The sequence below is a fragment of the Lissotriton helveticus genome, chromosome 10 (genome assembly GCF_964261635.1).
Source record: "Lissotriton helveticus chromosome 10, aLisHel1.1, whole genome shotgun sequence".
Lineage (NCBI taxonomy): Eukaryota > Metazoa > Chordata > Amphibia > Caudata > Salamandridae > Lissotriton > Lissotriton helveticus.
This window is the reverse complement of record NC_136071.1, coordinates 866,614,067-866,639,761: the sequence shown is the minus strand read 5'-3', so window position 1 is coordinate 866,639,761 and position 25,695 is coordinate 866,614,067. Positions and strand designations below refer to the sequence as shown.

General features: G+C 46.8%; 1 protein-coding gene across 1 annotated transcript in view; it reads left to right on the top strand.

Moving 5' to 3' along the window:
• Positions 1 to 25,695, top strand: part of DNAH11 (dynein axonemal heavy chain 11) — a 3,642,058-nt gene that overhangs the window by 3,610,189 nt on the left and 6,174 nt on the right. The gene's annotated exons all lie outside the window — the stretch shown is intronic.

Below are 25,695 nucleotides of genomic sequence, written 5' to 3'. Positions count from 1 at the left end.
CTTCATGAAGATATGAAGTGACACCCACATAGCCTGACCGATGTCCAGAACAGCGTGCCAATGCAGTGGTAGCAGCTTGGGCTATGGTGGACTGAGCCCGTAAACCTTCTGGAGGCTGTTTCTTAGTCAGCACATAGCAGATTTTTATGAAGAGAATAATACAGGAAGAGATGGTCTTTTTCCATAATGCCCTGCCCTCTTTCTCTCTACCAAATCCAACAAAGAGCTGAGGGCTCTTTTAGCATCCGGCTGATGAAGTCTCTCTTCCTCCTTGTTGGAGGGGTGAGGACGAGCTAAGAGTGCCGGGAGGGTGATATTTGCCAGACATGAAATGAAGGACCACTATCTAAAGAAATTAAGCTTACGCCCTGAAACCCAGTTTGCCCAGAAGGAATGCCATATAAGGTGGGTTGACAGAGAGGGCTTGCAGCTCTCTCGCATCACTCCTATGTAGTTAAGGAAGACTGTCATTAGAGTGAGCCATAATGTACAACTTTGCAGCAGTTTTAAGGGAGCACACATTAGAAATGTGAATGCTAAATTCTAGTCCCACTGGGGCATGACGTAAAGTGTTCAAGGTAAACCATTCAAAAAACCCATCACAACAGGTCATTTAAATCGGGAGGTCTGATACGGCAACTGCAAAACCCAAGAGCAGAAAAATGCGACTTAACGTTGCCAAAAGCAAGCCCATAAGGGGCTAGAGAAAATTTAAAAAAGCAATACCTAGTACAGCCTGGCCTTCAGTGGGTCAATGTGCGGAGTATCGCACCAAGCCACAAGCATGTCGGGGATACTGATTTCATGCCAGGATGTCTGACTGACAAGATGACATCAATGACTTCAGTGGGAGGTTGAATGCAGTCAATTGTCACTGCTCAATCTCCAAGCATTGAAAAGATTGCAGAGATCTGGATGCAGGACCCTGCCCTCCTGCTGTGACAGAAGATCCTGCCGAAGAGGTAGCCTTATGAGAGGACAAATGCTCATGCCCACACTTTCCTTGCCCAATCCAGTGCCACTAGGAGGACTTCGACCCTGTCATTCCGGATTATCTTTTAAATCTTGGGGCAGGCAATAGAACGGCATACTTGAGTCTCAAGCCCCACTCTAGGCAGTGTGGCTCAGAGAAAGAGCCATCTTGGAAACTCCAGTACTTAGAACTGCTGACATTATGCAATCTGATACAGACATCTAGCCGCAGATTCCTTACCTGTGAACCTCCCAAGTGTCAGACTGGATGCAGTAGACTTTTCTTGAGCAGTACCCCTATGAGCCGATAGGTGGCGCCGGTTGACTCCACGTGACGTTGTCAGCGTGGCCTCCATTGTGAAGTTGTAATCTATAGAGGCGCCACCCCAGCGCGCTGACATCTTTTCTTTTCTTTCCACTGCAGTCAGCGCAGATCTGGTGAAAAGAGCTGCTCCGTCATTTTTTTACAGACTTTTTTCGACTTTTTGTTGACCTTTTTAGGTGTATTGGAATCCATCATGTCTAAAAAGGCTTCAGGATTCAAATTGTGGAGTGCCCGGTCACAGATCCCCATCTCATGTGTCTTTGGTGCCTGGAGTGTGACCATGACCCAAAGACGTGCTCCAACTGCTGGGCGATGGCTACTAAAACTTTGAGGGAGCAGTCTCTAAAGCTAGCCTCTGAGGTTTCCTTGGAGGTCTCATTCTCAGTCGAGAAAAAGGCCCGAGCACCGCTCTGGGGGCTCCAAGTCTACATCCTCCCATTCAAAGTCCTCAAAGGGTTTCAGGTAAGAAGCACAAGTGGAGGCGTGCTTCAACTTCACCCAGTCAGTCACACGACGCAACGGAGGAGTTTTAGCATTCAAGGCCTTGTTCTGCGGAACATGTGCCTGCATTGGCTCAATGTTTCACTCCCCTTCCGGAACCGGGTGTGACCCCCACCCAATTAAGAGTTTTAGGACACCATGCGCACCATTTTTGGATGGCCTGACCCTGCCGGCCTGTCTTTGGGCCCACAGGCTCAGCAGGAGTCTCATGGGTTCCTTGCCAGCAGCTCCGTACACAGCGCCCATGAGTCCTCATGGATCCGTATCCATATCTGCAACATTCACAACTCCTTGACCTTCCCAGATGCAGAGTCCAACGCTGAGATTTCCAGAATCGCCGGCACCACCTTATTGGGCTAAGATTGGATGAAGATTGAGAGGCGACTTTGTTCAGTGGCCAGTGACTTGGATACCTCTCCAGAGCCTGGCATGCTTTTTCCTTCTAGCCTGACTACGGAGATGGGAGCATCCTTCGCCATGGTGGTGCATAGGGCTGCGTAGGTCCTGTACCTGCAGCTTCCTACTGTGGCAGTCAAGACCAATGTCTTGACAGAGTTCCTGCAGCCTGGTGTCTCCACTGCGGAACCCTTGTTGCTATTTAATGAGGCCTTTAATGATGTTCTTCTGGAGACCGGGTCCAAACACAGTGCAGGGGCTCCTGTAAATATAACCATGGCCCCCTGCACCGGGCGACCCAGCTTTCCTCACCAGTTACCCAACCATGAGAACTTGGTGGTCCAAGCCTCTACATTCCGAGGCACGTCCCTTCCGCACCACCAGATAGGGATACCAAGAGTCTGGATAGCTTCTGAAAGAAAACATTTTCTTCCAACAGCCTAATATTGCACTCCGTTAACACTGCATGCCCCTCGGGCATTTACGCCCATTCCTGTGGGAGACTATTGCGCAAGTGTTGCCACAAGTCCGGGAGGAGGCCCGACTGTCCTCTCCCAAGTTGCTGCTGATGGGAGAGATGCAGCAAAGTTTACTATACCCTGTGGCCTTGTCACGACAGACTCGCTGGGAAGGGCGATTTCCTCAACGGTTGCCATTAGACACCACACCTAGTTGAAAACATCCATTTTCTCTGGGGATGTCCAAGCCAATCTGATGGACATGCCCTTTGATGGTTCTCGTCTCTACGGAGATAGGGCAAACACGGCGCTAGAGTGCTTCAAGGAGTTGCGGGCTACGGCCAAGTCCTTGGGCCTATGTCTGCATCCACCTGTCACTCCTTTTGTGGCAACAATGGGCTTCCAGCAGCGCCTGCCCTATCCTAGCCAGAGGATCGTGCAAGTTCTGCAGTCTCTGCGCGGCTCGCTCGTAGGTCAGCTGGTCGGAAGTTAGGTCAGGCCACAAAGCACTCCTTACTCCTCAAACTCCAAGCCCTCCTAGTCTGATCCTCTCAGATCATCGGCATCCAGTTGTTGGCAAGACATGCCATCACCTCTACCACAGCAGTGGATCACCCGGGACAGGTTGGTTCTACAGATGACTCGCTCCTGTCCCTCAGGCTGAGTGCTCTTTAGAACTGCCTAATTTCAATTGCCTGCTGTGTGCCTGCTTGCCGAGTTGATCTATTTGCACTTTAATTATTCTATCAGCCGCTTTCACTGTTTGTGCGCGTTTTCACTAGCGCGACGCTGTGCTCCCCCCTCCGCCTCCATTTTGTTGTTATTGTGATCCCTGGAGCCCGCCCCGCCTCCCAGCTGAGCCGCCCTCGCCCCTCCCCCTCCACTATCCATATATGACAGGAGTTCCCGCGCGCAGCGTTTACGCGCAGCGACCGCGCCCAATCCGGGCCGAAGGTGCGCCAAAGGTAAGCCTGTCTACGCCCGTCCGCGCCTGGTCTGCGCCCAGTGCCAGTCCCCCTGCCCCTCGCGCTATCCAGCCCTCCCGCATTACCTACGATGCCGCCACCCTCCTAGCCCTTAACCCCGGTCGCGCCCCCAACTGCGTCCAAGCCGCTCCTGGACACACCCATGGACCTTTCTCCTGCTACTCCTGCAAATTCATCGGCACCGACAACATCTCCGCTACAACCACACCACAGATTCCCGACCCCAACCACCTACAATGCATCCTTCTCAACACCCGCTCGGTCCACAGACACGCCATTGACCTATGGAATCTCCTAGACACCATCTCTCCGGACGTTGCCTTCCTAACAGAAACATGGATGAACGCTTCCTCCGCCCCAGACATCACCATTGCCATCCCTGAAGACTATAAGATAACACGCAAGGACCGTACCGGCCACACAGGAGGAGGAATCGCTATCGTCCATAAGAAATCAATCCGCATCTCAACCAGCTCTGACGCCAACCTCGCCAACTCCGAACACCTTCACTTCCAGATCCACATCGACCCCAAGACCACACTCAGAGGCACCCTCCTCTACAGACCACCAGGACCCCGCGCAAAATTTAGTGAAGACATCACGGACTTCATCACTCCTCACGCGCTCCCCTCCAAAGACTACATCCTTCTGGGAGACCTCAACTTTCACCTCGAAAAGATCAACGACCGCAACACCACCACCCTCTTGGACAACCTCGCCAACCTCGGACTTAAACAACTGGTCACTTCCCCCACCCACATCGCAGGTCACACACTCGACCCCATCTTCACCTCCAGCAATCATGTCTCCTTCAGCCACACTACGGATCTCCTCTGGACTGATCACAGTTGCGTTCACTTCACCTACAACAAGCCAAAACCCATCAACCACCTCCAACCAACCCTGCAAAGAAACTGGAACAAAATCACCACCGACCAGATCTCCTCATCGCTCCTTCTAAACACCCCAGCCCACTCTTCTAACCCAGACCAAGCCGCCGCCAACTTCACCCTATGGTTATCCAACACCGCCGACACCTTAGCACCACTGAAAAAACGTCAAAACAAACCTGGCAACAAGAAGGCCTCATGGTTCAACGATGATCTTAAGAAGTCCAAGAAACTCTGCCGCTCCCTTGAAAAGGCCTGGAAAAAAGACCCAACCACTAGCACCAAGGACGCCTTCAAAAACGCCACCCGCACTCACCACCAACTTATCCGAAAGGCCAAGAAAACAGCATTCAAGGATCGACTTGACAACAACGCCCACAACAGCAAAGAACTTTTCAACATCGTCATGGAATTTTCCAATCCCTCGGCCAACTCCAACGACATCACCCCCTCTCAAGCCCTCTGCGACTCCCTAGCCTCATTCTTCCACAACAAGATTGCAGACATCCACAACAGCTTCGACAACCAACCCGGAGACCAACCCACCCAACCATTTGCTGAACACTCTCCCCCCGAGAACACCCTTAATGACTGGAACCCAATCTCCACTGAGGACACCATCCGCCTGATGAACTCCATCCACTCAGGATCCCCCACAGACCCATGTCCTCACCACATCTTCAACAAAGCAGACTCCGTCATAGCACCGCACCTCCGAGACGTCATCAACTGCTCCTTCAACTCCGCCACCTTCCCGGAAAACTGGAAACACGCTGAACTCACCGCCCTTCTGAAAAAACCCACAGCGGACCCCACCGAACTCAAAAATTACCGCCCCATTTCGCTCCTTCCATTCCCGGCCAAAGTCATCGAGAAAGCTGTCAACAACCAACTCGCCGCCTTCCTCGAAGCCAACAAATCCCTCGACTCCTCACAATCTGGCTTCCGAGCAAAACACAGCACTGAGACCGCCCTCATCGCTGCAACAGACGACATTCGAACTCTACTGGACAATGGAGACACAGTCGCCCTCATCCTCCTCGACCTCTCTGCAGCATTCGACACAGTCTGCCACAGCACCCTTTTACAACGCCTCAGTAACATCGGAATACAAGGAAAAGCACTTGAATGGATCACCTCGTTCCTCACCGGAAGAACCCAGAGAGTCCGCCTTCCACCATTCAGGTCCGAGGCAACTGAAGTCATCTGTGGCGTACCCCAAGGGTCCTCACTCAGCCCCACCCTCTTCACTGTATACATGAGCCCCCTCGCGGCCATCGCCCGCCAACACAACCTCAACATCATCTCTTACGCGGATGACACTCAACTAATCCTTTCTCTCACCAATGACCCCAGCACCGCCAAAACTAACCTACACGAAGGAATGAAAGAAGTTGCCGAATGGATGAAATACAGCCGTCTGAAACTGAACTCAGATAAAACAGAAGTCCTCATCTTAGGTACATCCCCCTCTGCATGGGATGACTCTTGGTGGCCAGAAGCCCTTGGAAAAGCACCCATCCAGACAGACCACGCACGGAACCTAGGCGTCATCCTGGATTCTTCACTCTCAATGAACAGACAAGTCAGCGCCGTATCCTCATCCTGCTTCAACATTCTTCGCATGCTCAAAAAAACATTCCGCTGGATCCCCACCGAAACCAGGAAAACTGTCACCCATGCTCTGGTCACGAGCCGACTGGACTACGGAAACACCCTCTACGCAGGTACCACCGCTAAACTCCAGAAGAAACTCCAACGAATCCAAAACGCCTCAGCCAGGATCATATTAGACATCCCACGCAACGAACACATCTCTGGTCACCTGAAAGACCTCCACTGGCTACCCGTCAATAAGAGAATCACTTTCCGACTGCTAACCCACGCACACAAATCACTCTACGACATCGGACCAGAATGCCTCAACTCTCGACTGTCCTTCTACACCCCCTCCCGCCAACTACGTTCTTCCAGCCAAGCCCTCGCCACTGTACCTCGCATCAACAAGACCACCATGGGAGGCAGATCCTTCTCATACCTGGCTGCTAGAACATGGAACTCACTCCCCACTTACCTTCGCCTTACCCAGAACCACCTAGCATTCAGAAAGCAACTTAAAACATGGATATTTGACAAGTAATCCTCCTCCCCTTCCTAAGCGCCTTGAGACCCTCTGGGTATGTAGTGCACTATATAAATTCTTTGACTTGACTTGACTTGACAGATAGTCTGAAGGGGCTACTCCCTCTCCTTCAAAATTACCCATCCCTCCATGCCTCCTCGTCTGATGGAGGATCACCTTACTTTCCTTCGAGAAACGGTCATGGATCTCTTGGCCAAGGGGGCCATAGAGAGTGTTCTGGTGCCAGAAGTAGGCTGTGGTTGCTGCTCCCTCTACTTTCTGTTAAATTCTGTTATATTCCCGAGTTAGGCCCATGTAGCGAAGCCCCTCATTTCTTACATTGTCCTCACAAATAACATTTCCAGCTGCGACCTCTGGCACACATTTGCATGAACGACAATGTTGGATTTGTTTTGCTGAAACTGAACTTGTTTGTACATCAGGCTATGCACAACATTAGCACAATGCCCTGAACATCATGTACAAGGTCTCGTTTCACACTATGTACAAATGTCAACACTATCTACATCCACAGGGCAACAGGGCTATCTATATATCCATAACATGACTAGTCTATGCGTACCTCGTAAGGCTGCTTTCTATTATAAAAGATGAGCATCCTGATAGATTAGTAGATGAGATATGAGGGTACTTGCATGTTGAGAAATCACCACGCAGCGGTAAGACATCTCGTGAGCAATGTCCAGTTCATGACCAAGACGGGATCCTTCACTTTATCTCATCAGGTAATGGGGTTGGATCATCCCTTGGGGGGGGATTCTTGGCTCTACACCTACATATATTCTAGGTACACTTAGAGTCGGGTTCACTTAGTACGAGAATGCTAGATTACTGTCCTGTTTATATGCCTGCATATATACAATTGTTTAGCACCATGGTAGAACTATATCTACTATTTATGCTTTTGGTGCTTGCAATCACATTTATCTGATTCTGTCTCCTAATCATTGCAGCACACTTATTTTATGCAAGAATAACATTGGTTCAATGAATATTATTGAAAACGTCCCACTGTGTATTCTCTGTATCTTTGTCTGAGAATAAGTAAGCATGAGTGACTCAGCGAAAGGTACTGTACTGTTTCCATGACCCCTGAGGGGTCAGACTTGTCATGTTCAGTAGTTGCCAGAAACCATTTGTTCCCTGGTAAGGCTATGGAGGCTTAAGGTGGCACTGTGAGATAGCTGGTCTATAGGCCAACATATCCCGCGGGGGGGTCCGGAATCAGTCTTGACACCAAGCCCTTACTTTGTTGTCCAAACAATGAGCAGGTCCTATGGTTTGGTAGAACTACACAACGTGGCACCGCCAACTTTGCCTAGGCTCTTATTTAGTGGTCAAATCTGGGTAGTTCAGTCATGCTTTCTCAGAGAACCACTACTCACATTTTTACAGGAGACTTCCGTAGTGGGAAGGGAAACAAATCCGCCTCAGCTGAGTATGTTTGCCCTGCGTATTAGCTGTAGGTTAATGAAGCTTGGAGGATTACAAGTTCCCACATTGTGCAAACTATATACATTTGGCAAAATACTACTGCTCTATCAATCACTGAACAACTAGGTAATGACATTGATAGTTGGACCAAATATTTCAGAAAATTGCAGACAGGCAGTTACCATGAAATTATTACAATATGGCCTTCCAGCAACAGGTATAGATGTTACCATTGTGGTTGAGGCACACGAAGCATTCAGAACTGAGGTGTTCTATTCTTGGGCTAAATTCCCACCGGCAAAAGCACACACATTTATTTCATGACTATATTGAAGATTACACCTTAACCTTATGAGTATTTCCCAAACATGAACTTAGAAGTCACGTTAAAATACCAAGAGCACATTAAGTGGTTTAAAGGTGTCCTACCACAGAACATGTCAGATTCGGTCAGCTCAGCAGAGAAGGAGCGACCTGGCAGGTCTTCACTTCATACAGACGGCATCCAGACGTTGGTGCCTTAACATCTGCAGGAATGCGCAAACTTTACAGAGATTTAGTAAAAAGTTACAGAAATCTAACATAATACGTCAAGAGAACATTGACAGTTCAACCTGCGCGGGCTGCTCAGGCTACACAACCATAAATGGCTACCACAGGTATTAGCTCACAAACACTAAATGCTATTATGGGAAAAGTTGCCACCAGCTGGGAGCTAATCCCGTTCGGGATAGCACAAAAATAGCACAGCTTGAAACAGTTTTCCACATATGGGCCCACAGGAAAAACACAGAATACTGACAAGTTTCTTGCTAATCGGGATAGCTCCCCAGTTAGAAGACTGTTCCACTGGGGATACAATTTTTCACTGCCATAAATACCAGAACACATGGTACCCCTTCAAAAGCAGTTATACCAGATGTACTGAAAAAGATTCAGAATGAGAACGGGGCAGAGCCTGCCTTGGTTCTAGAGATGAAACTGATGGGCAATGTTACCCAGCTATCAGCAATTATGTTGAGTAACATAAAAGGAGAGGCGGCAGCAGCAGTGGCTATACGCCAATGCCTAAGGGACTTCACTCCTGCACAGCAGGAGCACTAATTGCCCAAGATTATCAAAGATACATATGCCTCTCTATGCAGAGCTAATCTGGGAGCCAAACCAAGTTAAGAGTAGTTCTGAAAAAGATAACTCTATGCAAACACCCAATTCTTCAAAGAAGAAATGGGATAATAAACAAAACAAAAAAAACACAGTCACGGGGTGGGTCTTCTCCCAGGAACTCACAGACTGAAAATACAATTTGCAAAACCATGGCAATATTAGAAAGCCTGATAGGTATCAGGATACTGAAACAAGTCGATCTCGTTCCTTTCAGGTGACATTCGAAAAGCATTCAGAGAGAGACGGGCGGTCAGAGTACAGATCAGAATAGTGAGTCAAGCCAAAAAGCGAGACTCATCGCACTTCGAACTACATTATTAATCAGGAAGACAAGCAAAATACTTAATTTAATAAAGGTGGTTGCCGGGATTAAAATTAGAAATGCCCAGGCTACTGAGGACTATGCTTCTGAATGGGGAGGGGTCAATGACAATGCCAGACAGCGCAGCAGAAGTCAACATAGTTCGCTAGAACATGATGAACTTTCTGGGGGTAGTAGTGCTGAGTGAGAATATCAAGGGGGAAACACTTGGTACAATGGTAAGTGTTCCACATCATTTACATGAAATAACGCTCCAGATGGAGGGGAACTTACCTTGGAAAGTAAAAGGTCTCTTTTGGGAGAACCTGACCTGTGGTTATGACATTCTTTTGGCCGGAAAGGATTGGCCACATGAGTTTGTATAGGATTGCCCAATGGCAGAAGAAGATATTTTACCTGCTTTTTCCAACCTCGTACCAGAATCAGTGAATAATTCATACAAGCAGGAGTGGGCATTAGCTCCAGCACTTTACTGCTATCATATTGGTTGGGATGATGAGTCACCTCTTCACGAAATTCAATTAAAATCATTTCCTCAAACCCAGAGAAAATACCTGGTTAAACATGTGGCAAAGAAACAAGTCAGGGAGATCTTAGATCAACTTGAGTATCATGGTGTAATTGAGAATTGCACCTCACCTATGAATAATCCCTTTCCCGTAAAGAAAACAGATAATTCATATTGTTTAGTCTTATATTCCAGACATTTACATGCTTCCACAAGCACATTTGCACTACAGAATGCACACAGTGCCGCACTAATGAATAACCTTATGTGGAAGAAATACAAAACAACACTAGACATCTCAAATTGATTTTTTTTGCCAATATATAGCACCTGGAAGCAGTAATTTGACAGCATTCTCTGCACTAGGTTCTTAGCGCCAATTTTGTTGACTACCCCAGGGGTATAAGAATAGCCCAGTTAGTTTTCAGCCAGGGTAACAGAGTTACTTCAAAATGTTGAGGAGGCGGCATTGTCCTATGTATATGATATCTATCTGATGAATTAATGGAACAATTGTCTAGGGTAAACCAAATAATTCTTGGGTTCATCCACTTGAGATACAAATTTCATTTAAAAAAATAAAAAATTCCCCACCTCAGGGTCCTATTTTAGCGTACGGATTGTCAAGTGGAGGAAAAAGCCTAGCGGCACAATTTTTTGAAAAATGTGCACTGCTCCAACCGCCAACGACTCTTAAAAGACTACAATCCATTATAGGATTCTTGATTTTTGTCAGGACATACATTTTGGATTACGCAGAAAGGGTAAAACCTTTCTACGACTTAATTTGCCCTGATTTTTCAGTGCACACTGGACTCAGGAATATACTGATATCCTATGTTCCGTTCAAGCTGACATGACAGCTTCCAGACATTTACACACACGTCAACACGACTAACCTAGTGAGCCGCGTAGTCACTGGACCAACCGGATACACCTACATCACTTTCAATGAAGGTGATATAGTCCCTATAGCATATAAATCACATTTGTACATGAATGCTGAAATGCCGTTTGCAGCAACTGAAAAAATACTCACAGCAGTACAGATTGCTGTGGTAAGAGAGAGCACTTGCACAATGGTACCAACCCTAGAGGCCATTACAAATGCAAGCATCCCGAATGCTAAAGCATTACATCCACGATGGATTCAATGGGCTAACTCTCTCACTGTAACCAATGTAGATTACAGATTTGATTCTATATTACTAACACAATCATTCCTGCAGTACCAACAAGAACATCGTCTGCTGAATGAAATAATGCCTCTAGATCGATATGAATGTATCATGTATACCGATTGATCTGCCCAGACAGACGAAGGAACAAAACAGCAGTATTCTGCAGAATGCACAACTGTAAAGGGGCGCATGCAGGACAGAAAGTTTTTCCTAGGAAAACACACACAAAGTCTCTAGGAGACTGTACGGCACAACTGGTTGAACTGAAAGCCCCGATACTGGCCCTATAAAATACAGATCCTGAACTTGTACTGTGAGAATCATTTTACTGTGTCCAGTCCTCTAACTAATATTTACAATATTGGGGCCAAAATGGATTTAGGGATTCCTAAGGTTACACAGTAAAGCGCAAGATGCTCTGGGGACAAGTGGCAAAGCTGAAAGGCGGCCTGCCACGGGCTATCATGGTTAGTCATACATTGAGCCATCAATGTGTTGGCGTTCACATTCAATGAAGCCACCAAGGTAACAGCTTGTACTGCTGCCATTGCTGCAATAACTCATTCTAGTACGAGGATAGATAGAGCAACTATGATAGCTGTTAATGCCACGCGCAACAGCTCGGCCCTCCCGGAAGGCTTTTCACTCTAGTAGTCCTACAAGTTAGATGCACAAAATATTCTGTATGCTCGAATTCCAGGAGCGGGGGATAGGGGAATACCAAACACTGATCACAGATTGGGATTGATACTACCTGCACATGAGGGTCTGAGTTCAGGCCATACAGGGATCACTTCTACAGTTTTACTACTAAAGCAGCGCTATTGGTGGCCCGGTCTTACTAAGCAGTCCAAGGACTTTGTCCTCAAATGCAATATCTGCCAGCAGATGAAGCTCTCCACTGTAGCACGTACACCACGAACACCTTTGCTGATCTCAGACAAACCTCTTGCATGTTTATATTTGGATAACTGCGGCCCTTACACTCAGACGGGGCGTACAAGTACCTCTTGGTGGCAGTAGATTCATGCTCTAGATTACTGTGGGTTTGGCTCCCATGTTCGGCTGATGCTCAAACTGTTATAAAGGATTTACGAGTCTTTATTGGCACATAAGCAACTGGCACACTACATTCTGACCAGGGCCTGGCGTTTAGCTCTTGGTCTTACAAAGAAGCCATGGGAAGTTTGGGTGTGGCCTTGCGGTACTCCTCCCCCATGATCCTAAGGGAAATTAAGTAGTAGGAAAACCGTGACTTAAAACACTCCTTAAAAGCAAGGGTATTAGGCTTGGGCAGTAGTTGGGTCAATCACCTATATGGAGTCCAGAGGGCCCTTAACATGCCTAGAAAATCCCTAGGGGGTCGTACACCTTATGAGCTCTTGTTTGGGGTAAGAATGTCGGTACCCAACCTTGATCATGTCAGAACAGTGGCGGCAGAAACACCATTTGACCTCAATGATCGTTTGGATGTTTTACAGGACCTTAAAGAATACTGAGCCTTACAAAGCAATGTCCAAGTAAAAAGCACCACCACTGGGGAAGTGAAAACAGTAACAGCAAGACCTGCCTGGGTCTTGGAGATTGGGGACCTGGTCAGAGAGAAAATAGTGGAAAAGAAAGGATTTGGGCCAACTTACAGAGTGCCTGTACCAGTGCTAGCTGTCGAAAGAACAAGAACTGTCCTTCTGCCAGCCGCTGAGACAAAAGGTTTGTCTCAATTAATCTGATCGAACCACACTATGTGGACGATTTTCATCCGCAGGCCATGTGGGCTCCCGCGTAGCCGAAGCACTCCTCACTACCGTACAGGAAGTCCAGATGGAAGCTTTGATAACTGAAGAACACTTTCCAAAGAGAAACTGTGCACGACAATAAAATGATGCTTCTCCCGGTGGAAACAACTGTACAGTCAATAAGTACAGAAATGTCAATTCGAAAAATTTACGTCTGTCAACATGCCAGAGATAGTCATCTACCAGTTCTACAACACCTGCTGAGCTGCCAAGAATATACCGGATGGTGTTTGGCTACTTCGTGCATTATGATGACTTCTCATTAGATCCAAGTAAACCTGATCTGCCTCCCTTTCAAGCTTCAACGTTATGCTTTCTATCTTTGGTTGAAAAAGACTTACTTCATTGTTCCCTGAATACATATGGATTATATAATTGGACTACTTTCCCTGGCACTTTGGATTGGTATAGTAACTGTCTTTTTCCTACTTTTAAATGGACACTTTCTCCCAGAACGCTGTGCAGTGCAACTTGTGAACTTGGTTTATAAGCCACATGCATCATCACAGAGTGAACTCAGAAACGTGTCCCTTCCGAACATTACAGTGGTTCCAGTTCTGGAAGGAATTGTGTGGGACAGGGTATTGTATGATGTATATGGTTCTATTGAACTTTTGAAAATACCTTATTTGTTCAAACTGTCTTTAAATGACATCATCACCTCTAGTACTTTCTCTGATGATTTGAAACTCTGCATAATTTGCTTTCAGATTTACAGCAATCAGCTGCATTTTCAAATGATGAATTGTATAATGCTTCTAGTAATTTTTGAGACATTTTTTCCTACCAGCAATGTGGTTGCTATTGCTTACATAAAGCAAGTATCCCAGCCGCTGTTTATACTTACACACAATAGGAACCCTGCCCAACACCGCCAAAAGGTAGTTTAAAAACTTTCGCACAAAAGTTTGCTTATTTTTCAGATTTTGAAACATCAGACCAAGCTTCATGTTTCTATAGGCTTGCACCTACACCTTCAAAGAATAAAATGCTAACAAACAACAAGCTGATATACTCTGCTTCCTTTATTTCCCAACTACCTAAACAGGGTTTTGACTTTTGGAAAGACACAATAGACACAAAGTCTATCTGGGGGGACACAAGATTGGCAGGTTCAGGGGATGGAGAGCTTATTTAGAGCACGCCTCATACCACATTAAATGATTTTCCTGAACAAGACAGTGCAACAAACTTCATGGCTGGGTATAGCAAAGACCAAGGATTTCAACGCATTCCCACATCCTCACGTTTCGAGAATTGGCAGCATTTTACACACTTTAGTGAGGATACACTGGATACCATGATACGAAATGGTTCTTTAATTCATCTCAACCCAATTGGAAGGGTTGGTTAGTTTGCCCTGTGGACACAAACTGTTGTCAGTCTAGAATCCTGATCAACGATACGTATAATTAGAACACTCAGAGTGTTGACATCATATAGTGTTGGGAAGTTATGCCTAGATTGGCTAAAAACATCATTAGTCTCCCAGGTGAAGCAACTCTTGTCCCTTCTGTCTGATGAAATGGATCTCAGGGATCTTTTACTAGGTCCCCGGAACCCACTTCAAAAGCCCTTTTTATATGGAATATACAACAGTAGAAGATTTCTCAGCAGGAAGCTGTTGAGAGATTGATCAGGTTAATTTAATTTACAACAGTATCAGTCAGAATGTATTCATTGGCTAACATGGTGTCTTCCGCAATTGACATAATACAACAAGACATATCTATATTACAACATTGGCAACTATGGTCAATAGTACTATTGAGCTGGACGTTACAAACGTTATGTTCTGGCCACGTGCCATGGCGTTACATCAACAGTACAAATCTGTTTTCAGCATACAATCGAACAGAAAGACAGATGACAATGGCTCGTAGAGATGCAAAATATACCATGTTGCACATAAAAAAATGAGACCAATTACCATTCACCGTGGCTGAGACACCATCCACTGACTGGATAATCCATGGTTACATCACCCTATCGGTCATGACCTTTCAATTCCAATATTGTCTCCGGTACCAGGAGGTAGGCAGATTTGAAGTGCTAGGGGAAGGATATGTACACGAGTATTGGGAATTTCCGTTCAGATTTAGATGCAGGAATGGGGCCCCAGTTTTTCTTAGTGGCTCCAAATATGAGGACACCTTAGGTGGCTCCTTGGTTTGCAAGGACATTTCTCTCCACAGACTTGTAATGCTTCAATGGCAAACTTGTTTTGTTATCTGAAGGGTCCCCCAGGTGCTGTGATTCAGCCTGTATTCAGTCTGCTCTCGAATGGGAGCTATTTGTTGCTGAATAATCATGGTTGTTGTGGCATGGAACCAGGCATCGCTTACCTCATGGAGGTGGATTCCATGGTCACTTGTTGTACACAAGTAATGTTTTCACTTGCCCGCACGGTTAGGGAGGTACCGCTATGGCTTTTGATAAATGTTTCCAACATATAATTTAACTCCCTAAGCAAACTTCTGCTTTTACAGAAGAATGTGGCCTTAACTTCAGTCAAAGAGATGTTTGATCTCCAGGCCGCAATGTTGATCAATGTTGAGTCTACCACTCGGAACACAAACAATTTGCCTTTTTTCCGTGTGGGAAGAATATGGTCTCTTTTTAAACTAAATATACCAAAACAGCTTTTTATTTTTCCAGACACCATGGCTTTCTGGGTGCTTGGGATCTCAAATAATATAATGATTATGAAAACTTTTTTTTACATATTTTATTGGGCAGCCCGCTATTAGATGCTTTTAAAGAGTAGTTTAAAAATAAAAAAATAAAAATTATAAAATTGTCAGCTGGCTGTCTAGATATCGACCCTTAGTATGAGGAGTGGGTGTTATATTCCAGAGTTAAACCCATTAATTGAAGCAATTAATTTCTTACATTGTCCTCACAAATAACATTTCCAGCTGTGACCTTTGCACACATTTGCACGCACGACAATGTTGGATTAGTTTCTCAGAAAATAAACTTGTTTTTACATCTAGCTTCGCACAATAATATCACACCACCTCAAACATCTTGTACAAGGTCTCTTGTCACACTATGTATAAATGGCATCACTATCTTCATCCACGAGGCGACAGGGCTATCTATATATCCATAAGATCACTAATCTATGCGTACCTCGCAAGGCTGCTTTCTATTATAAAAAATGAGCATCACAATAAATTAGTAGAGGAGGTACTTCCACTGACACAGCTGCATGCTGAGAAATCATCACACAGCGGTCTGACATCTCGTTAGGGTTGTCAAATTCATGACCTAGACGGGGTCATTCCCTCTATGCCATCGGGTAAAGAGGTTGGATCGTCCCTTGGGGGGATTCTTGGCTCTACAACTACACACACTCTAGGTACACTTAGAGTAGGGTTCACTTAGTAAGAGTACGCTAGATTACTGCCTTGTTTAACTGCCTGTATATATGCAATTGTTTAGCACCATGGTAGAACTAGATCCACTATTTACACTTTTGGAGCTTGTAATCCCGTTTAACTGCTTCTGTCTCCTAATCATTGCAACACACGTATTTTATATGAGAATAACATTGGTTCAATAAATATTATTTAAAACGTCCGATTGTGTATTATCTGTATATTTCTCGGAGAATAACTAAGCATGAGTGACTGAGCAAAAGGTACTGTCCTGTTTCCATGATTCATGAGGGGTCATGGTGGTCATGTTCAGTGGTTGACTGAAAGCATTTGCTCCCTGGTAAGGTTAGGGGTGCTTACGGTGGCACTGTGCAGTAGCTGTTCTATAGGCTAACATATCCTACGGGGGGTCCGGAATCAGTCTTGACACCAAGCCTTTAGTTTATGTTGTCCGAACAATGCGCAGGTCCTATGAATTGGTAGGAACTACACAACACTTCATTCTATCCTCAACCTCAGAACCCTCAACTACTTTTTCAAGAAATAGAAGTTCAAGATGCTTACTCTTGCTCACGCTCTGTCTGCCCTGGAACCGGGAGACTGGTTGGTAGCATTGGACTTTCAGGATGCTTATTTGCATATTCCCGTCCTGCCTGCCCATCACCGCTACCTGCGGTCTACCATGAGCACTTTCAGTTTCCCATGCTCCCCTTCGGCCTCACCAGTGCCCCTTGGGTATCTGCGGAGATCAGGGGTACCAGTCTTCTCCTATCTCGATGACCGGCTGTTTTAGGGAGGGGTCATCTCAGGGAGTTGTTTCCCACCTCCAGACTACAGCAAACCTCCTGCACTCACTGGGGTTCACTAGCAAAGTCCCACCTGACTCCTTCCCAGACACTCCCTTTCACCTGAGCTGTTCTGGACATGATGCAGTTTCGGGCCTATCCTCCATAACTGAGAGTCCAGGATATTCAGGCTATGGTACAGAGGTTTCAGCCTCTATTCTGGATTTCAGTGAGACTGACTGAGGCTGTTGGCCCTCATGGCCTCCTGCTAGTGAATCAGGTCAGATGGCATTTGCGGGCTCTGCAGTGGCAATTGAAGTTCCAGTGGGTGAAGCATCGGGGGAATCTCACCGACCTAGTCCAGATCTCTGAAGGAACTGTGTGAAATCTGCTATGGTGGCTGACAAACCGCGAAAGGGTCACAGGCAGACCCCTCTCCAACTAGATATCACTGTAATGATGCGTCACTCCTGGAATGGGGTGGCGATCTGGGAGAGGTTGCAATCAGAGTACTCTGATCCCTGGCGGAAGCCTGGGCTCCACATCAACCTGTTGGAGCTCTGTACTATCCGTTTGGCGCTGAAAGCCGCCTCGCCATCTCTAGGGAAGGCTGGATCACGGATATCACCACCGCTATGTGGTACTGCAACAAACAAAGCAGGTAGGGTCATGGACTCTCTGTTAGTAGGCCCTGTGTCTCTGGACCTGGCTGGAACAACAAGGCATACCCCTCGTGATTCAACACCTGGCCGGTTCCCTGAATGCCAGGGCGGACAAACTCGGCCATCGGTGCCTGGCAGGTCACAAATGGCGTCTTCATCCGGAGGTGTCACAAGGACTCTTTCAGCAGTGGGGAGAGTGTTGGTTAGATCTGTTCACCTCCGAAGAGTTTACAGCATTTGACCTGCTTCCTGAAGTATGCAAAGTTATTCTGGCAGCCAGGCGGACCGCCACTATATAAGTATACGCCTGCATATGGCAAACATTTTGTAAATATGGTACAGAGCGATCTATTGACCATCTGTCTGCCTCCCTGTTTGACATCCTCCTTTTCATCCTAACTGTTGCCCAGCAGGGCTCTGCTCTGGGCACTCAATAGTGTTACCTTTCTGCATTTCTTTGGTTGCCACATTGATTACTGGGTGAGCATCTTGGATGTGTCCTGTCACAGGAAGGCATTGAGAGTGTGCAGGTCTAGAATAGGATGGAGGCCCCCATTGTTCTTTGTTACCAGAAAATAGCAGTAGCAGCAACTAGTGTATTTCTGAAGCTCGGAAGCCTCTATGGCTCCTTTGGTCAGAAGGTCCCACAGGTCCTGCTGTAAAAGAGACAGATGGTGGTCCATCAGCTGACATGAGGATGATGGAAGGAGTGACAGAGTGGAAGTAAGAGGTAGGGCATAGCCCTGATGGACTATTTGAAGGACCCACTTGTCCAAACTGATTGCTTGCCATTCTGGGAGAAAATGCCAAATTCTGCCACGGACAAGGTGGCTGTGTTTGGAAGAACATACTAAACTCGAGCCCTTGGAGAAATTTGAAAAGCAGGATATAGAAAGTAAAGTCCAGTCCCTTTACTTCCAGGACAGAAACAGCCGGCCAGCACAGCAAAGGAAACAGCAAAGTGGCAGTCCCTCCTGACCATAATCCACCTCTGCTTCCTGACAGAATGTATTCAGTCCAGAAGTGTTCTGAGTATACGGTGTCAGAGGTCCAGTACTTCTACCTAATTCAGCCGCTGAAGTAGGCAAAGAGAGAATATGCACTTTTAGCACTGGTAAATTGCCCAATGCCTAGTAATGAAGATCAGAGGAAGGCAACATGTTTTGGGATAACCGAGTAAAAAAAGGGCAGGTCCAACAATACCCAATTTACATATTTAATGTACTTACAAGTTCTTAGTACAGTGCACTACCTGGACCCAGGGCCTATAAATTAAATGCTACTAGTGCACCTGCAGCACCAATTATGCTACCCACTCAAGTAGCCCTTTAAACCGGTCTCAAGTCTGCCACTGCAGAACATGTGTGTGCAGTTTAAACTGTCATTTCGACCTGGCAAAATAAACATTTGCCAGGCGCAATCCTTCCTTTTTAATGCATGTCATCCCAGAGGGCAGGATGCAATGTATTTAAAAAGCAGGACATGTACTTTAAACTTTTGCATGTCCTGATAGTGAAAAACTCTTAACATTTGTTTTTCCCCTCTGCAAGGCCTATCACTACCATAGGATAACATTGAAGTTGCCTTATTACATTTTATCAGTGTAATTTCCAAATGGGAAGAGAAAACCCCTTCAAGTTTAGTGTCTCTGGAATCACAATCTAAAATCCTAACTTCTAGTGGTCAGATTTTAAATAACAATTCTGAAAATGTGATTTTCTGAAATGTACATTTCTTAGCTATTAGGTGCCTGCAGCCCGTCTCTGGTGACATGACGGGATATAGAAGGCTTTCTCTTTTCCTTCTAGAAAAATCACACACAATTGGAGCTTAAGTGTGACTGAGTGGGCCATCGCTGGCATGTCCTGTCTCCTCTCAAAGTGCTGCATACCCGCTGCAGTTAGTCTAGAGGCAGGGCAGGGAATCTATGCATTTGAAAGGCATACCTCTAGAAGCTTCTACCCACTACAAAGGCACAACTGTATATAAAAGAAGTACCTCAGACCACCATTTCAGTACACTTCTGGGCCTCTGGATGCCCTGCCAGGAAGGATTGTTGTGATGGTGAAGGACTATCACTCTACTAGACTCCTGCTATGCTGTGCTGACCTGTTGCCCTCTTGCCTCGGGGAGAAGGAATGGATCTGCATCTCTTGAACCCAGAGTGACTCCAAGGGTTAGATGGGTGGCCTCCTGATGTGAAGCCTCAGATACATACCAAGCTTCCAACAACCTTGTACCTGGACTCTGCCATCTGCAAGTCAACCCTTCCAAGTGGCACCACTCCAGTCCAGGACCTTTGGAAGTGGGCCTAAAGGCGCTTGCCAGCCAAACTGACCCATCTTCTCTGCCGAGTGATGCATCCCTGAGCAGAATAGACTCATCTCCTTGACTGAGCGGCATCGTCGCTGCAGCATGGACTGGAGGCATCACCTCCGCAGTTCTCAGAATGAATGCTGAGCCCCGACGGTATGTCACATCCCAGCCCAGGCCCTCGCATGTCAAGTCATGATGACGAAGCCGGACTCCGCATCACAACTATGCTGAACTTACTCATCATCTGCTGAGCATCCCCGACGCCAGACTTCACATCCTCAATGACCATGCTACAGGACCTTGCACCGCAGCCTTGGCACATTTCGGAACCAATGCATCACACTGGCTGCGCAGCAGATCTTAGGCGCGGACCCACGCAACGCTCTGCAACCAGGATTTAAGGTACTCTGTTCAGCAGCCTAACTGGGTCCTTGCAGCTAGCACACGCTCTATCGCAGTCGCCTGAACTTGTGATTTTGCGGTCAGGCGCAACCAGATATTACTGGTTGGCCGTTGTGCTTTTTTGAGCAATTTTCACTAAAAACTTTAAAATATAATAGCTCCCTTTCTAATTGGATTTTTGTCGTTTTTGTCCTGTTTTACTGATTAGAAATGACTTGCTAAATCGGTTTGTGGCTCCATTTGTGGTATCTTTTCACTGTTTCAAGTGTTGCACAAATACTTTTTGAAGTTAAATCAGACTGCTCTCTGCCAAGCTACCAAGGGGGTGAGCAAATGTATATTTGAGGTTTCCTTGTGCCTTACCCTGACAAGGATTGTGGTTGCTGCTTCACAAGGGCTTATACCTCAGTCAAACAACAACCCAATTTGTTACACCCTGACTCCGCCTGAGTCGATAGTCCTCCAAGCCCCCACCTCGCCTTGATGACCGCCCCAGCCCAGGAATGATGCATCTGTCAGTTCTAGGCAGGGAAAGGAGAGGTTTGCCGCTGACCCAATCGCGGTTCATCAGCCACCACTGCAGGCTTATTGCAGTTCCCTTCGAGATAAGGGACAAGGTCAGAGAGATACCCCCAGTGCTATTCCTCGCAGTCGTCTTTGTATCCTGAAATTAGTGCTGGGTCTTGTACTGCCACTTATTTGCACTGAAGAACGGAACCCTTGGATATTTCTACCCGTGTGTTCCACTACTACCCGGACCAACTTTCTCCTGAAAACGGAACTCTGTTTGAGCCCGTGTACTCCAGCCCAGGATTTGTTTGTAGCTGAGGGAGTCGAGGTGGGCAGTGGGAGCGGGACTGCGAGGCCCAGAGGTGCTTGCGCCAGGTCATCGCGCGCACCTGGTGCCTCTTCCCGCCCCCTCCTCCCGGAAGACTCTTAACGAATCGCGGCCCCCGCTGCGCGGGAGCCGCTTGCAGTCGTCTTTGTATCCTGAAATTAGTGCTGGGTCCTGTACTGCCACTTATTTGCACTGAAGAACGGAACCCTTGGATATTTCTGCCCGTGTGTTCCACTACTACCCGGACCAACTTTCTCCTGAAAACGGAACTCTGTTTGAGCCCGTGTGCTCCAGCCCAGGATTTGTTTGTAGCTGAGGGAGTCGAGGTGGTCAGTGGGAGCGGGACTGCGAGGCCCAGAGGTGCTTGCGCCAGGTCATCGCGCGCACCTGGTGCCTCTTCCCGCCCCCCCTCCTCCTCCTATTTAGCCCAGCCTCCTGACGTGCACGCGGGACGCGCGCGGACGGAAGCGCGGGCGAAGACCGGGCAAAGAGCGGGCCGTTCGAGGACTTGAGAGACTGGACTGGGCCACTCCCTATGTAAGTAATCTCTTTATCCCCTAAATATCCATTACCCAAGCAAGATTGTCTGAGCCCTAATATTCCCAACGTTATCCTCACTTCTAACCTCTCACTATGGTAGTTACAAGAGGAAAGAAGACATTGGCTCCGGGGAGCGTAGGAAAACTTCTGGGCCCTATGGACGACTTCATTACAAAAGCCAACTCGTTCATTGACCAAAGCATTTCCCTAATGGAGAATAGGGTTTCAACGGACTTAGACTTTGCTAAAAGATCCTCCCTGGGAAAACTCGCCGAAGCAAGAACACCTGTCCCGAGTAACAACAAAGAAGGACCAAGGCTAGCGGGTGAGGGCAGACGTAGCTTGCCAAATAACGTAGACTTGTCTGTATCCGAGCTTGTAGAATCACCCCTAGGCTCAGACCTAGAAAAAACCCCTGAGTTACCCCCTCAATCCCCTACACAAACATCAACCCTGGAGAGAATTCAAGCTAGGGGAAAGAGGGAAGGCGCAATAAGCAAAAATAAGACTATTCAAATAAACCCTAACAGACATATAACGGAATTCCTCTCCAGCGCTCCACTTACCCCACTTCTAAGACCCGACCAACATGTTGCCACTGTATTGGTACATCAAGATCACCAGGAAGGTCCCACTCCCATAATATTAGACTCACCAATCCTAGTAACTACAGATAAGGGCCCGACAGAGCATGATAATGCTATTACTTTAAACAAGTTCGCCGAACTCCTTAAACAATTCATACAACCACTAGAACAAAAACTAGTAAAATTAGAGAGTAAGATCCTGAAGCTTATTACTATCTCACAACACAATCAGGGGCTTGCCCCAAAGAAGAAAGGGGGAGCAAACCTCGCACAGATTCCTCTCCCGAATCCTTTGGGTGCCATTGCAAAATCTACAATTCCCCAAACGATTACTTCACAGACAACAGCAACCATAGCGCCGCCCCTCATTCCAACACCTTCAGTAATGTCCACTTCGAGCACATTAAACTCAACTACCACCGTAGTAACTACATCGAAACAAGGCAATACAGCGTCAGTAACAACTATCTCGTCGCAACCAGCGACAAGAAGACCGCTACCTCCCAAAACTCCGGCACATAATTTCTTTTTTCAACCAACTCAAAGAAACACACTAAGAGGCCCTGCAGAGGTTAGAGCTCACTTAGAGCTACCGCCCGAGGCTGCACCATATGTAGCGGTCATGACTGGTGTACCTGAGCTAGCTCCCAACACCATGGAACCTCCCTGGTCATTAAAAAATAAAGTACAACATTGGCTACAGACAAACCGCCCCATGCCACCAAATTACCATGGAAGGATTTCCTCATTGCGCAGGACTCCCTGGGTGGGAAGAGGCAGTAAACAGCTCCCAGGGGACTGCATCGTCATCACCTTTGAAGATTCCTGGGTGGTAGACTACGTCAGCTCCTGGGACCAATCAAATGTAAACGGAGGAATCAGAATCAAACCGTTGTCATTTTTCTACCCCATAACGCAACCCAATAATAACAACTTCTTTGAGGATCCCGTCTTTCCCTGGGCTGAACCACCCCCCCGTCAGGCTACATACTTTGACAACAGGCAATATGGAGCCCCCTGTTTCCGCAAACATGAGAACCCCTGGCAATTAGTAAGACCACGCTACCAGGGAGCGAACTGGGGGGAATGGGGACACCAACAGCAGAGGATGATTCACAGAGAACCGCCCCGATGGGACCCCTGGCACAACATCCCATTAACAAATAGATATAGTGCTCTAGAAATGGTCGATTGACCACCAAGGGATATGGAGCACACTAGCCCTAATTCATCACAATCCCCCTCCCTAAGTGACAATACGACTCAGGCCCCAGTAATACTTACCCCAAAAGCTGTTGTTCGAATCATACCTTTCCTTTTCTGGAACGTGGCGGGTCTACGATCAAAGATTGAGGACGCCACGGCCATGAATTTTCTAGAACAAGGAGAAATAATCTGCCTCCAAGAGACTTGGATAACATCAGAGCTCCATCTTTTGGGCTGCAAAACTTACTCATCTCCAGCCACTCGCAGCACAACAGGTAGACCCAAAGGCGGGCTAATAATATATATTGCTAACACCCTTTCCCTCCTAAAAGTGTCCAACCTATTCACCGACTCTAATTGCCAGATATTATCCCTCTCCCTTGTAAACAAAGACATTATCATTCTAGTTAACCTGTATAATAACTTAAGTGAAAAGGATTTTCTGATCTTTGTCAGCAGCATGCAGGAGAGACTAAGAAGTCTACAGCAGTGGGAGGATCATTCTAGAATGATTCACCTCCTATGGGGAGGCGATTTTAATCTTCACCCATGCCCCATGATAGACTCCCAACGCTGTGGGTTTGTGGATGAACACGAGGCTCCTCTAGCCCATTTCATCCACAATAAATCGGGAAACGCAATGAATAACATACTATCAGATTTCGATTTAGTAATCGCTAATCCCCCAAATTCGGAGAAAAACCTGTTTAATCCAACTTATGTGGGCAGAGGCCATCAAACGACAGTCAACTATATTCTGCTGTCTCCAGGACTTCTCCCGATGGCCAAAGCCTACCACGTGATGGATAACCTATTAAGCGATCACTCTGCACTAAAGATGGAACTCCACATGATAGAAACCAAATCCAAGGTCACTGACATAGCAAACGCTCTCACCCAAGACAGACTGGAATTAGCAAAACATAATGGTTTTTCCATAAAATGGGAGAAGATTAACCCCTATGAACTCACAAAAAAGCTTGTGGATCAGGCATACCCAAACATAATTAATTGCCTGGATCCCGCGCTAAATCATGCAGAGGTACTGAGCAATTTCATAGAAATCCTAGAAATAACTAAGGGATTACTCACAGGGAAAAAAACAACCATACATCCCACTAAGAAAGGCTGGTTTGACCATAATTGCACGAGAGCCTTATCTGACTTAAAATCTGCCCTCCATAACAAACCAAGAGACGCGGGCCTCATTCAACTCTTGAGACGGAAATACACTCAAGAACGCAAGTTAAGAGTACAACAACTGAAAGAGAAACTCTGGGAAGACCTACATAAGAGCGCTCTCTCGAAAAATAGTAAGGCTTTTTGGAGAACGGTCAGATCCCCCTATCTTACAGATCACAATTCCCCCAAGATAGAGGTGGCCATAGATGAGGATACCTGGGTAGCCCACTTCGAAAACATCTTTAAAGATCATGGGCGCGCAGATTGCCCATTGAATACTCATAATAAGGTACAATACCCAATCCCACTGACCTTTGACATCTCTGAAATCTTGGTGGCTTTGGAAAAAAGCAAGACTGGAAAAGCGCCTGGTCCAGATGGCGTCCCAGTAGACCTTTTTAAACACAACCAGGATCTATGGGCGCCTATTCTCACAAGAGTATGTATAGCCACTGCTAGCGAGGGTGTATTAGATTCTTGGACTAGGTCAATTATGGTCCCCATTTTCAAGAAAGGGGACCGCCAGGATGTGAAGTGTTATCGCCCCATCTCACTCCTGGATTCTCTCGGCAAAGTGGTGGGGAGGGTCATTTTAGGGAGACTCCAGCAGTGGGGTGAGGAAAGAGGCATTATCTCGGACCTGCAATTCGGGTTCCGAGAAGGCTTTGGGACGGTGGAGCAGGCACTTAATCTCAGCCTGATAATGGGCAAATAC